The sequence below is a fragment of the Pelobates fuscus genome, chromosome 2 (assembly GCF_036172605.1).
Source record: "Pelobates fuscus isolate aPelFus1 chromosome 2, aPelFus1.pri, whole genome shotgun sequence".
NCBI classification, from domain to species: domain Eukaryota; kingdom Metazoa; phylum Chordata; class Amphibia; order Anura; family Pelobatidae; genus Pelobates; species Pelobates fuscus.
Window position 1 is genome coordinate 245,759,882 of NC_086318.1, and position 15,718 is coordinate 245,775,599.

The 15,718-nt window shown below is 39.9% G+C and overlaps 1 protein-coding gene across 1 annotated transcript in view; it reads right to left on the reverse strand.

The window, feature by feature from the left end:
• AIG1 (androgen induced 1) overlaps positions 1-15,718 on the reverse strand; it is a 366,407-nt gene that overhangs the window by 20,925 nt on the left and 329,764 nt on the right. The window lies entirely within an intron of this gene.

Genomic DNA, 15,718 nt, shown 5'->3' on the forward strand with positions numbered 1-15,718 from the left:
TAAAACTAACAAATCTGGAGAATCTGGAGAATGTTAATGTCTTAAGCTATTACTTTGTATGAAGCCCAAAGACACATCAACCACACTATTATATTCTGTAGCCATAGAGGGAACGCTGTGTTTTTTTTAGTGGTGGGGGCTGTTTGAGCCAGATGTGACACATATATTCATGCCAGCTTAGGTCAAAGTATCATGAAAGGACATTTTGGGAAACTACAGTGGGCACGCTATGCCAGGACAGGAAATATGAGGATGTTAAACTCCATGAAAAACTATGCTTTGATCTTCGCTTTTGCATGTATGTTAACAGCTGTGGATATAAACATTTACTGCTCTGATGAATACAACAAATCCTGCACAGTTCAGCCAGGTGTGAATAAAATCTGTCATAGGAATTCTCAGAATACATCTACTAGATGGACCAACAGGGTTTTATCTGCCATCATAATCAGTGCTAAAAAAAGGTGATGACAAACGTGTTAAGAGTTAAAGTTTGATAAAAATATATTTCATGTTCTCTCACATTCCTGGCACTAAAGTGCTTCTTATTCTACAAAAATGAGTCCCTTCCCCCCCCCCCCCCTATAGTTTAACCGAGTAACATGGAAAGAACCCATATGTTGTTAATTATATTTGATCAGTATATAGTATATAATATATATAATTCCAATGTATAAAATACTATACTGCACAGTTGGTGATGTCATGCATGCAAATATTCTCCATAACAAACAGGTAAGAAAGCATGCAATACTTTCTCAGTGCAGTATGTGGGCCCCTTGTCAATGGAAGAGCCAGGACATAGATGTCCTGCTAAATGTCCATGTAGTGTTTATGGTGCTATTAAGATGTAACCCCAAACCTCAATTCTTTGTCAAACCTTTTTTACGTTATTTAATCAGAACTGTGGGTCCCTGAGACACCTCTGGCCTAACCCCTGCCTTGGTATTGTCAATGAGAAAGTTAGACTGCATTAGCAATAGCAATGTAATCCAAGTTTTAAAGCCAGTTACTGGCTGAGCAGTTTAACTAATGAAACTAAACCGGGCATCTGGCTCCTTGGAAACTTTTTCAAACCACTCGAAAACAGTTTGACTAAATAGCAAACACAGTTTCTGCAGCCCAATGGCACCGTAACCATTACATCTTCATGCTGTGCTTATGGTGCATAGACTGCCACTTTTAGAATCCCCTGTCATAGGTAAACTATTCTGTCTATGTTTTCATGTGTTCTTGTTTGACTTTTTTTGCATAACAGGTTCACTGTGTATATTCTAAAATGTTGATTGTACGGTTGCCAAAATGATAAGTGGCTTGGTAACTTTTCCTATAGGTAGTTTTGCAGATTCAGGCTTAATTGATGCACTCCAATACTGTATACCTTGAGATATATTATTAGAAAAGCTGATTCTGACTGAACTACTTGAGGGCATCTGCTTAAAGCATAACTAACAGATATAAGCGATATTGTTATTACAGAGAAAGTGCCACCTGATACATACTTCAACAAAGAACCACTGTTCATTACCAAATGTGTGCACATAAACATTAATATGATGCATTTCAAGTTCAATGCATATATTTTAGAAAAAAAACAATCTGCCCCCTGCAAAAAAAACAGCACTCAGCTAATTTGAACTTTGATACAGCAATACATAAATAACTGTAAATATATATCTAGTGCTTGTGGTAAATTTAGGAACACAGCTAATACTATAAATAAAAATTATTCTTAATCATTAATATGAATTTTTCCATTTGATCGGTCTATTATTTCCACACAGATATATACCTATATATAACAACTTTGATACAGAAGTACAATTTTTCATTTTTATATTACGTTTTATATTGTGAATTATCCCATATATATTTTTTTTTAGAAGTTACTGACCAACAAATCTTAAATTTAAGTACCATATTTATGAAGACAAAACAGTTGCTATCCAGGGTCAATTGCTCAAAGTGTTGAGAGACATACTGCCTCCCTTGGTAAACTCATTAGCTCCTTTGGCTTCCAATATCATTTCTATGAGGATGACACGCATATCTATCTGTCCTCTCCTGATCTCTCCCCGTCCTTGTTGACTAGTGTCTCTGACTGCCTCTCTGCTATTTCTAACTGGATGGCTGCCCTTTTCCTTAAACCTAACTTGACCAAAACTGAAATTCTGGTCTTTCCTCCCTCAAGTGTTGCTACTCCTGTGTCTGTCTCCCCCCAAGTCAATGGTACTAACATCAGCTCCACCACGCAGGCTCGCTACCTAGGTGTTCTCTCTGACTCCGACCTCTCCTTCACGCCTCATGTTCAGTCTATCCCAAATCCTGCTGCTTCCATCTCAAAAACATTGCGCGCATCCGACCCTACTTAACACCAGATGCGACTAAGGTGCTGGTCCATTCCACTGTCCTTTCTCGCCTTGACTACTGTAATCCGCTTCTCAGTGGTCTTATGTGCTCCCAACTTGCATCGTTACAGTCCATAAGGAATGCACCGTCGAGGCTCATCTTCCTGTCCGTCCGCACCGCCCACGCCTCACCCTTCTGTCAGTCCCTACATTGACTTCCAGTAGGATATAGGCTCAATTTAAAATTCTGGTTCTTGCTTTCAAATCTCTACATAATGCTGTTCCCACCTATCTATCCTCCCTAATACACAAGTGTGTCCCGTCTAGGCCCTTACGCTCTGCTGAAGACTTACATCTATCTTCTGTCCGTACTCCCACCTCTGATGCTCGCCTTCAAGACTTCTCGAGGGCTGCACCGTTCCTGTGGAACTCACTTCCCTCCTCCGTTAGATGCTCACCCAGTCTCCACTTCTTCAAAAAGTCATTAAATATCCACTTCTTAATAAAAGCGTATCAATTAAACAGTTAATAGCTCCCGACTGATTCCTCTCTTGCAACGGTCATTAGTCTAATACTATCCTTACCTTTTGTGTTACTTTACCCCACTCCCTCTAGCATGTAAGCTCATTGAGTAGGGCCCTTAACCCCTCTGTTCCTGTGTGTCCAACTTATCTGGTTACAACTACATGTTTGTTCGTCCACCCTCTGTAAAGCGCTGCGGAATTTGCTGGCGCTATATAAATAATAACATAATAATAATAATAACAGAATAATTCTATTGGTTTCCATGGTGATTGCTCCTGTATATTGCTACTGCCTGTATAGCACTTGTTTTTGCAATGATTAGATACAGTTTATACCACAGATGTAAGAAAACTGAATCCATTTGGGAATCTACACACAGAAACAGGTCACTCTCATTCCATGTTTGAATTAGTTACTTTCTTTGTCTAATACAGTGTGGTTTGATGTTTGCCATTTTTTCTAGATGCAAATTACAATAAATATAGAATTGCAAGAAGAATACGTATCTCCAATTTTCAGCTGTTGAAACTGAAATATGTAAAAATGTAAACTCTTAAGTGGATATTTTGTAGGTATTGCAGGCAGTTTTGAATATTTCTTTGGCTATTTTTTGGTGTTTCTTTTAAATAGTGCATGATTAAATCTGTTGTTTTTTTTTTATCTGTTGCTTCTTTTTGAGCCTTACCATAATTTTTTAATAAACTCCATTATTTTAATAAACACCATTTCTTCAACAACACAATTGATTTATCAATCTATTTATCACTTTTTCTCACAGAAACATGTTCTGTTCCACTTAATTTTTTTTCTACAACTCTCAATGTGGTGGTCTTGTGTGAACTAGATGGTAGTCTTATGCAGGTTGAAACATGTATGTTGGTTCTGCTGAAGTGTTTCAGAAGAACCAACATACATGTTTCAACCTGCATAAGTCAGCAGAAGTTAGTTCATACCGCTGTTTAGCTAACCTGAGTTTTGGTACCAAAAATATTCATGAAGGATAGCCAGAACAGCAGGATAAAAGGGGACCATGACGGTGTTAACATGCGAAAATGGATACAATATTGCCTGGCCTAATTTTGAACAATTTTGCAAAATGGGGAGCAGGAGCCATTTTAAGTTCAAAATAGGAGATGTATAAAAAAAATGAAAGGAATAAATCAATGGAAAATTGGAAACCTGATCACCGCCTTACACTCTGACAAGAACAAAGCTTTCCATACATCCAGTCAGTGATCGTCCTTCTGTGTGAAAAAAACACCAGTAACCTATCAGCTTCTCTGAACTGAGTCTGCAGAGGGAGCAGGTACTGCAAGAGTCAGGAAGGCAGATCAAAACCCTTACAATGAAAGACATTTAGAAATTTGAAACTTTGTTTTATTTACTACCAGATTTTAGAATTCTTTTAAAAATTAAGAAACAACTTTTAAGGGAAAGGTGAGTGGTCAATTGGATATCAAGTAGCAGTTGACGCCTCAAGTATTAAACTGAAAAGCAGTGTAATCCAAGCTGGGGAAACTGAACTTGAAGAAGGCTATTTTGTCTTGTCAGTCTTTTGTCTTGTCAGCAGGGACATTTGTGAGCATTGGGGACTCAGAATGCTTCCTTACTCACTTTGCACAGTGGTTGGTGTTGTGGTCAGTCTCACACTCTTTTTCCTGGTTTTCATTAACTAACACACCTGCCTCTGTTTTTTTGTTTGTTTTTGTTTTAGAATTTATGTACTAAATTAGTGGGGTTGGTTTTGCTCTCACTTTCTCATTTTCTAGCTTAGCCTATCTAATCGCCTTTTTGCATGCATTATTAGTTTCCTTAGATCGTATACAGGATGCCTCTAATGTGTCTGATTTAAATGCTTTAAATTACCTTTTTTAATTTTAATGTCTTGGTGTACTTTCTCACTAAACCACACTGGTTTCAAGTTTGCTTCTTTTATATTTATCACTCAATTGTACAATGGAAATGGCTTAAACAAATGTCTGCAGAAAGAATGATTGTAGCGTAGCCCTAATCCTAGCAGGGACTTTCCTCCACTGGATTTCCTCCACCAAGAGTAGAATCAGGAACAAGAAATATGCCAAGCAAATAGCCTACCTCTTCCCCAGCATCTGGATGACACACAGTTGTGGGAATACAAGTGAGTTTTTTCCTGCCACACACAGCTTTTATGCATTGCCCCTAGCATGGAGTTTCTCAGTCAAAATTACAAGGGTTTCTTTCCCAAGAGCCTTTGTGTTTGGGAGATAAGTGAGTTCAAATTATCTTTCAAACAGAGAAACATGCATACATATTTTACAGTACTGTATCCCAAAAATACATAAGCAATACTGGAACCCCAATCTCAGCACACAACATATCCAAAAAGCACTCAGATCGGTTTGGTAAAACAAAAGTTCTTGTCGAGCAAAGTTTTTACCAACCGGCCACTAGGTGATAGCCCAAAACAGCCCAGAGAATAGGGCGGGAGGGCCGGTCGGCTTTCAGGAGTTCCTGTGTGAACACCGACGAATGCTCATCCTGGCTGCTATGGAGCAAATGCACCCCCTTTTCGGTAGATTATATCTCCCGAACGCCGTTCGTCTAGGTGATTGGGAAGTGGAATGGGCAACGGTACCATCTTTGCCCAGGTTCGAGGAGACACTAGGCCGAAAACAGTTCCAGGCGTTAGACGACCAAGTACCGCTGCCTGCGTTTGGGAGACAAAATGGCCGTCATTCACTAGACCACATGCGTTCAGTTATACGAATGGCGGACACCCAGGAAAAGCACTCAAACTAAGGTGTCAGGTCATTAATTTGTGGTTAACAGTCAGGGGTGGTCGGCGTTCACTGTGGCATAACAAGGGACCACACACAAGTCTTTCAGGAGACGAACAAGGGGGTACAGACAAACGAACATATGGGAATGGAGTCTGCTACAATGATATCATTATTACTAGATTCCTTACCACAACCACCATTAAGCCCAGACATTGAGGATACTACTTGGATACTGTTTTCTAGGCTCTCCTTTAGTTGCTTCTTGGAGTGGCTTTACGATATACCACACTCCCTTAAAGAAGGATTTGTTTTATCCAAAGAGTTAGGAAAAAAAAGAAAACAAAAAACTATTAACAACTATATATTGGTAAACTACAATGTTATTCATTCATTTTCGAATGGCCACATACTGAAAATCATTCACACTGCAAAATTCATACAATGTTCATGTATTGCTATAATGTCTGAATGTTGTAATACAGGCCTAGAGTTTTGTTTAAATTTCAGTTGGACCGAATGCCGACAGACTGCTGAAATCCAGACCAAATGCAGCAAATCCATGCCCTGAGGCTGTTTGAAATTAAAAGACTTCTGATCGCAACGTGCTGTAAAAACTGAAAAATTCACAGCAAAAAAAATTAATCCATCTGTTTTTTTGTTTTGTTTTCCGATTGGGCCTTTTTTTTGTATTTCAAACAGAGATGAAGATAAGAACAATTAGAAGAAAGAAGACTTCTGATGGTAATTAAGTATAATTTGTAAGTATAATGTTTTCAACATGTGTTAGATGAATTGGTCTTCACTATTATTAGGCTGAGGGGAGGAAGGTAAGGTAGTTTATTTTTATTGAGGGGTGGCTAAGGGATTTGAGGACTGCTAGCTACCCAGGGGTGCAAGCATATATTTTCCACCCTGCATATAATTGCACCCCTGGATGGCTAGTAGCCCCCAAATCTAATAGCAACCCCCACCTTCCTATTGTATCATTAATTAGTGGGTACTGGGGGAACACTAGATCCTCCCCCCTGTATCACACTAGAATCAATGACCAAGACTATCTCATACTCCAACACAGACACAACAAAGGTAAACACAGAGGATCACTGCTGGTCTGTCTCTTTCAACAGTTGAAATCAAAGTGTCTAGAAGAATCCTGCTTGCAAGTATAGTTTAATTTTTCTTCTATTTTCCTTCTATTGGGCACTTCACTTGATCTGTGAATAAGCATATCCTCCTGGGAACCGAGGAAAACATTGTCTTTCAATTTCTTTCCACTTCTGATGAAAAGGAAGAGGAAGTTCCCATCATCCCAGCCTATCACATAACATATCACTGAAAAACCCAGGATGTCCTCTTTACAGTACAGCAGGGATTCATAGAGTAGCTCAAAAGAATAAAAGGAGATGCATGTGTACGAAATGTCCAGTACAGAGGACACAAGTTAATGGGCTGGGTCTCAGGAGGATATAATAGCTGTCTTCTAATCTATCATCTTTTTCCACCGCTTGATTGGACAGAAGATTCAGTTCAAATAATTGCGTAGACCTCTTGTCTAAACTAAGCTACTTATTTGCTCCATCCCAAAAACAAAACAAAAACCAAGCCTCCTGCCAGGGATATCACCCTGAACTAAGAGCCGAACATGTTTGGGCTTCTGCAAGTCTATTACCCGAGATTCTGGCATGTGGTGGCTCTGAAATCAGAATTGCAGAAATCAGAATGACATGATTGGTCTGAAATTCGCCAAATTGCAGTTCGGTCCAAAATTAATCTCCAAGTCATTCTGTAAAAAAATTGTGGAATTTTAGAAGAGAAAAATTAACACTTTTTAGCATACATGCATTCGTCCATTTGTTTGACAACAAATCAATCCCTTCGAAATAAAACCGTTTTTTAAATTGATTCATTTGAACAAATAGCTGGGATTTTTAAAATCTAAATCATGAAGCAAACAAAAGCATTTAACCTATTAATTAAAAACTAACAGCAAGGATTTCATTTTTATTAAAGGACCACTCTAGGCACCCAGAGCACTTCAGCTTAATGAAGTGGTCTGGGTGCCAGGTCCTTCTAGGGTTAACCCATTTTTTCATAAACATAGCAGTTTCAGAGAAACTGCTATGTTTGTGAATGGGTTAAGCCTTCCCCTATTTCCTCTAGTGGCTGTCTCATTGACAGCCGCTAGAGGCGCTTGCGTGATTCTCACAGTGAAAATCACAGTGAGAGCACGCAAGCGTCCATAGGAAAGCATTATGAATGCTTTCCTATGTGACCGGCTGAATGCGCGCGCAGCTCTTGCCGCGCGTGCGCATTCAGCCGACGGGGAGGAGAAGAGGACGATCGGAGGAGGAGAGCTCTCCGCCCACCGCTGGAAAAAGGTAAGTTTTAAACACTTTCCCCTTTCCAGAGCCGGGCCGGAGGGGGCACCCTCAGGGCACTCTAGTGCCAGGAAAACGAGTATGTTTTCCTGGCACTAGAGTGGTCCTTTAATCGATTAGTTTATGGACAAATGCTGCAAATGCACACGTCTACTTTTTAGAGCATTTTAGAGAAATTTAATAAATACAGATTAGATACCAAAAATATAACACACTTTTTGATACATCTCTCTTAATGTCTTCTGCAAAGGGATTGACAGATAAGTAAGACACGCAAATTGATTTATGTTGTACTATAAAGGGAACTGTACAAAGCAGCTGCCACTGTAATGGTTGCTTTCCAAAGCAGCATGCTATATCTTTTTACTAACAATCTCAAACTGAAAGATAGATAAAATATGTGTTAATGCTTTCAACTGACATGTGCTACGCAGACATCTTTTGTCCAGTAAAAAGTGACCCCCTTTCCCTGAATTCAACAGTATCACTCAGATCTTGCTACGACATTCTACTATGACATTCTCTCTTCATTCTACATTATAATTGCAATTGTCCTTTTTCATCCTGATCGGAACATTGATTATTTTTGAATAGCCTATCTTTCTTCCCTTTTACCAAGGAGGCAGCTGGATGGGGCTCTGTTGATTGGATTAAAGAGGTCTTGCTTAGACTTTGTAAATTTGCTGTGTGTAATGGTACAGTTTATTTCAGTATTATATGTTACCCTACTCATCTGGGCAAAGTTCTTAAGTTAAATAAATAGTAGATTTGATTAATTTTTACAATTTATGGTAATGTAGTTTTTTTTACCATATAGACAGATGTAAAGCCCAATTCAGCTCAAAAATGCTTAATTTTTACTTTATAATTAATATAACATTGCAAAAAGAATAAATAGTGCCTCAACCCACCAATATTAAAACTGAAAAAAGATACAAAAAATGAGACTTAGGGAAATATTGTTCAGTCTTGCAGATATTTTTTTCACTTTTTTTTGTGTGCAATTTATTAAGTTGATCAGATTTCACCTGTTGCATCTACTGCATCCATCATGTTTAATATACACATTTTTTTTCAGCAAAGCAACATATTAATCCATCTTTCTAACACTTTTTGTGTCAGAATAGTGTTCTGCTTCACTTTTTTTTCTTAAACTTTCAATTTGTCAGTCTTTTCTGAAAAAGACATTTCTGAATTGCATTCTATAGTGGACTGTCGATGAAGAAAAAAAATCATAGGATAAATATATGAAGCATAAAGTTGAAGAAAGAAAGATAATTATAAGGGAGAGAGATAAATTGTTTAAATAGGATGACAGGAAATAAAGTCTAAAGGCATTCTGTGAAACACTTGAGAAAAACTACTTAGGCTGCTAGTTCGATTCTGAGGGTCATAAAATACAAGAGGGGAGTTATATCAAAGTGTTCTGCTGTAAAACGTGGTCTTAAGTGCTAAAAGTGTGGCAATCACCATGGGAAACAGTGGAACCAGCAATTACATTCCATTGGTGGTTATTTCCATTTTACATTTTTGCACAACGTTTTAGTAAAACACACTTTAGGATGAGTGAAGAAATTGGCTGTGGTGGACAGAGAGGACAATAAGTAGGTACAAAAGAAAACATAGGGAATTGGTTAGAAGTATTGATTGGAAAAAAGAATAGTGGGTAAAAAAGCAACTTAGGTAAAATGAAGAGTCAGAAAATGCTTGAAAATTGAGATAATTTGTGGATAAGGAAACAATCCAGCAACCCATTTTTTTTTGTCATTCAGAAGATGAATGTTGTAATTACTACATGACCAACATTTTGTTTCATGTTCATTGTTCGTTTTTGCACATTCAACATATATTTTTTACATTTTTATCAAGAGATGGGATTGGAGAAAATGCTTCTATTTGGACTGAAAATTTAATTAAAGATAGAGGATAAAGTGCTATTAAAAGACTTTCTCTTATTGGTGAAAGTGATAAGTAGAGTATTCAATGATTCTGTCTTGGGTACTCTTTTCTTGAATTATTTATGACCCTATAATGCTTATTGAAATTCATATCTCAAGACCTCTTGTTAAGTATCCCGATAAAACATACAGAGAATGAAGATTTTCTACAAAGTGACTTGGAGACACTGGAGCACTGTATAGGTAAAATGCAGATTCTAAGTAGAAAAATACAAACTTGTGCACAACGGCAACAAACAACTTATGACTTAAATACTTGATGAGAGGAATCAAGAATTGGAAAGGATTTTAGAATATGTTAAAGGGAAGCTATAGTTCTAGGAAAACAAAGTTTTGCGGCGATCGCATTAGGCATTCCCCTATAGGAAAGCATTGTATAATGCTCTCCTATGGGATTTTGGGTGACGCTGGATGTCCTCATGCAAAACGTGAGCACATCCAGCATTTGTTAGGAGACTAAAAATCCCTAACCACATGGAAGTTGTGTTAAACCTGCAAGGTCATTAGTGCAGATGATCAAAACTGCAATAATTTCAATTGCAGTATTAAGGGGTCTGGGACTCTGCACCCAGGCCACTTCAATGAGCTGAAGTAGTCTTGGTGCCTATAGTGTAACTTTAAAGTATTTAGAAATCTGAAAGAATGCAATAGACTATTTCTTTATAAATCCAATGAATATAGTGATTTCACAAAGAATACACATTTTGTCCCATGGTCACTATTCCCGCACTATAGCCACTGTACCCCTATCACGGCCAGTATCACCACACCAAAGCCTTTGTCCAACCCACCACAGCCCCTGTCCACCCCACCAATGCCCCGTTTCCCCTAACCACTTGTTCCATTCCCCCCACTACAGCACCTAATCCACAGTCCTTCCTTCCTCCTCAATACACACATAACAGCCACTGTCTCATCTAACACACACAACAGACCTATCATCCCAAAATGTACACTACAGCCCCTATTCCCTGTACATATTCACTACAGACCTAATCCCACATACATTTTCTACAATTCCAATTACCCCTTAACACTCAAAATAGCATAAATTCCCCCACATGTCCAATTTTTCTTCCCAAAACACACACTATATACCATATGTAGCCGCTATCTTCAACAACAAACACACTAAAAAGGCAGCCATATTTACATGCCCACACATACTACAAAGCAAACATCCCCATCCACACACACAACCTGCAACCACACAAGCAGAAACTACCCCACACACAACCCTACAAGCAGCATCCCCATACACACAAACAACCCCACAAGCAGCATTCCCAGATACAAGCAACCACACAAGGTATATACCATCACAAAAGCAACACAACAAGCAGCCACTCTACACAGCCAACCAAACAGCAGTGTCTTGACAAACCTCACATTAATGCATTCAATTGCATACCCCAAACTTTTGCATATATGGCCCTGTGTACAGTTATACAGAAAGTCTCCTTAAGTCCAAAAGAGCTTCTTACATTAATCTGGTGTATAATGGGCATTAGCTTGTCATCCATGACATGGGACATGTTTGTTAGTTACAATTATATGTTTGAATGAAGCAGACTGATGACAATCAAGTCAACATGCTTAACAAGAGAGCATAAAGGAAGGGTATCACCATCAGAGTAAACAAGTCTTGTTGACATTGGTGAGTCTGTAAGCAAATATCATCCACATACTGCAAGAAATAACTATGTACTCTGATCAGTATTAATTAGTAATATCAGCAAAGCTTATCCAGACCAGAGAGACTATTTTATGTTTGCTATATTTAAGAGTATACAAACTTCCACCTATTCACCCGTGGAAATAACAAAATTAACTTAACTTGTAGATACCTCCCAATAAAATACAAACAAATAGAGATCCAGCTGGTATCACTGAAACAGATTAATAAAACAAAACATAGTGTAATACTGTTATAACCTCTTAATCGCAAGACACTTATTGGTTTCACTCACAAGTTTGTTAAATTAAGCAAGCCCTCAGGGTGCCTCCCCTATGGTTATGAGGGGTATGTCTTGCCGCCATCGGTGGTTCCAATCTGGATGCCAGGAAAAACGCCAACTCCAAATGGTAGTGAAGTATAAAATATTTATTGGCATAAAATGAATTTAAAAGTAATGGACAAATCGGTCCTACGTGTTTCGTTCTCTGTGGAGAAGTTCCTCAGGGACCAATATTAAAATAGATACAATAAGATTACATTTACACAATCAAGGCTAATACCACCATCCCTGGATTCCCTTTAAATATGGTCAGTCCTGGAAGTCTATTGGTGGTGTGGTGGGCGTTCTTCCATGCTATCTTATGATTGGATGCTTGGTACATTTGCAAGCCTGTTCTTCCATCTGGTCTTCTTTTCTCAGCTGTTGGCCTTTACCGGTAACTTGTTTGCAGCAAAAACAGGCACTTCCTTGTAATTACACACTTCCGTGCGTTCCATTGCTCAATCCATCCAATTTGGCCATGTGTTCCATTGCGGTTCAACACATATTTATTTTGATCGCCCTCTGGCTTTCACCAGGGGTGATACAGCATTGTCTGTGATTTTCAGCTTAACTGATCATTGATTCTGGTTCAACATGTAAGAAGAAACATGGTTGTTGACAATTTACACTTTTTTTTATTTATTTAGATTACAAATTAGGTTTTTAGTTCACTCATTAACATGCTTTTTCCTTTTATTCCTTATTATGGGATTTTATCCACCGTACTTATACTGATTTTTTTCTTCAGTTACATACCATTTTTTACAGATATGATTATAGTTTGTATGTGTTTTTTATTTAATTTTTTTAAATATATTTAGGTATGATGCAACTGCATGTTGATATGTGACTTTAAGATGTGTACTCTTCACACAACACATTCAATGTGTATTTAAAGTGAATAGTTGTCCTTAAATAAAGTGCTAGATTGAGTGGTGTTCTTTTTGTATAGTGCTTACTCTTTAAGCTTTATATTCCTCTCACTGGTTACTCTTTGCTTCCTCTTTAAGAGGTTGAGGCAAACAAAACTTTTACTAGTCTATTATGAAGCATTAATACACTGTTACTATTTTTTATATATATTCCACTAGAGTCAGCATATCAGAGCTACATAGACTAGTGGTATATCTTGAGATTATCTGAGTATCAATAGGGACAAGACATGTGCAATTCGATTCGTCCGAATTTCCGAAGTGCCGAATTGCCCAATTTCCAAAGTGCTGAACCGAACCGAGTTGCCGAAGTGCTTCGGACTTCTGAAACGTGGCAAAACATGTAGGGGTAGGATTGTGGTTGGGGTAGGGTTAGGAGTAGGGTTAGGGTTATCTTAGGGGTTGGGTTAGGAGTAGGGTTAGGAGTAGGGTTTGGGTTAGAGATGGGTAAGGAGTAGGGTTGAGGGTAGGGTTGGGTTAGGAGTAGGGTTAGGGTTATTGTTAGGGTTAGGAGTAGGGTTAGGGTACCTCTACTCCTAACCCTACCCTAACCCTACTCCTAAACCTAACCCGACCCTAACCATAACTCTAATCCTACTCCTAACCCTAACCCTACCTTAACTTTACTCCTAACCCTAATCCCAACCCTAACCCTACTCCTAACCCAACCCTAATCCTACTCCCAACCCTGCTCCTAACCCTAACCCTACTTTCAGAAGTGCCGAACGGAACCGAATTGCCGAATTTCGGAATGCCGAACCATACCAAATTTTTTGCCCATGCACATCCCTAAAAGGGACATTCAAAGTTAATGTTACTGGTTTAAGTACTTATTACTTTGTTAACCGTTTGTACACGAGCACTTATATATATATATATATATATATATATATATATATATATTTTATTTTCTTTTGTATTTGAATAAAATGTATTTATTTTTGCTTTTATTATCATTTAGTTTCTAGTCTGGCTATTTTTTGGATATTCGGTACTCGCATTTGAGTATATTCTATCCATCCCAGTCCCTACCAGTACACTTCCCTTGTTTGTCAGAGCCTGCAGCTGGTTTCGCAGTTCCAGACCATATGGGACGATAGAGGTACCGGCTTCTCCCACATTTCCCTCCCAATGTTCCCGTTCAAGATCCAGGGGTCCCCGGACTCTCCTCCCGTGCAATAACTCAAAGGGGGAGAATTAGGTTGACTCCTGGGGAACTTCCCAGTATGCGAACAATAGACAGGGAAGAAACTTTTTACAATTCTGACAGGTCTCCGCGAACGTTTGTAGCATCTGTTTAAGGATGCCATTGAACTGTTCGTAGAGTCCGTTCGTCTGAGGGTGATAGGGAGGGCTTAAAATGGGTTTTACCCCACAGCTCTGCCAGAGCTGTTGGGTATTGGCCGCTGTAAACTGGGTCCCCTGATCGCATATGATTTCCTGGGGAAGTGAAGACCTGTACTAGCGCATCTGCTACTGTCTCTGCTGAGATATTGGAGAGTGCCATAGCTTCCGGGTAACGAGTAGCGTGGTCCACCACAGTAAGGGTATACTTCTTGCCCGAGGGACTAGGCTTACTGAGGGGTCCCACCAGATCTACCGCTACCCAGAGAAAGTGTTCATCTATAATAGGTAAAGGCCTAAGTTTGGCCCTAGGGTGGTCGCCTCTCTTCCCTACCTTCTGACATACCTCACAAGTCCTGCAATACTGTTGTAAGTCTCGGATGACACCAAGCCAGAAAAATGGTTAGTTTTTAGTTTTTCTGATACCCAAGTTGCCAGTGAGGGGAATATCGTAGCTGATCTTTAATAGATCAGCCCGATATTGCTGGAGTACCCCTAGCTGTCTCTTGGCCACTTGGCTCGTCCCCACCCGAGTTCCTCCGGTCACCCAGTATAATTGCCCCTTCTCCCATTGGAACGGTTCCTGCTCGGCCTTCCGCCTATAACCCACTAAGGTGGAATCCTCCCTCTGGTCTTTCACAAAGTTCTGTGGGGTGCCCCAGTAGGAATCAGGATTAAGGGCCGGGGTACTAGGGCCTACCTGGGTATCTGGAGAGGATGAGGAGTCCATCTCTTGCATCTGCTGCCAGGTAGTCACGTGTAGCACCCCCTCCAGGTCTGTGGGGACACACTGGGACATCGAGCACCCTAAATCATTCCCCAGAAGCACTTCCACTGGTAAGTCGGGCAAGATTTCCACTTCTAGGGACTTGACTCCGGTGCCCCAATCAATCTGCGCCCTGGCAGTGGGTAATTTGTGGATGACGGTGCTGACGGCCACAGTGCACCCGGTATGCTGGGTTGGTTTGACCCTTTGTGACTATATCAGGGTCAGTGTCGCTCCTGTGTCTCTCAGCCCCCTGGCCTCTTGCCCATTGAGCCGTACCAATTGCCTGTGGTGAGCCCTGTTGTCTCCTGCCACTTGTACTGGGTTAACTTTGTGGAGAATAGGCCATTTTTGGTTGGGTTGGGGTTAGAGGTATAACTGCTTATCCCCTGCTGCTCTTTTACATAGTCCTCCTGGACGCAATGTGCTGCCGCTTTTTTCGGTGGTGCTGGTTGTCGCACCCATTTGTCCTGCATGCATGTGGGCAATTAATTTTGATGTGCCCCACTTGGTTGCACCCGTAGCACATCAATGCTGGTTTCCAATATATGTCTGTTGCAGGTGGGGGGTTAGGTGGTGGCGCTCGATGCGGTAGCGGGGGTGATGGTGTGCAGGTAGATGGATAATGCACCGGTGGTGCTCTGCTGCTGTCTGCCCATCTGCCCTTGTGAAATTCTTCCTCCACGGTCTGGGGCTTGCGATCTCATA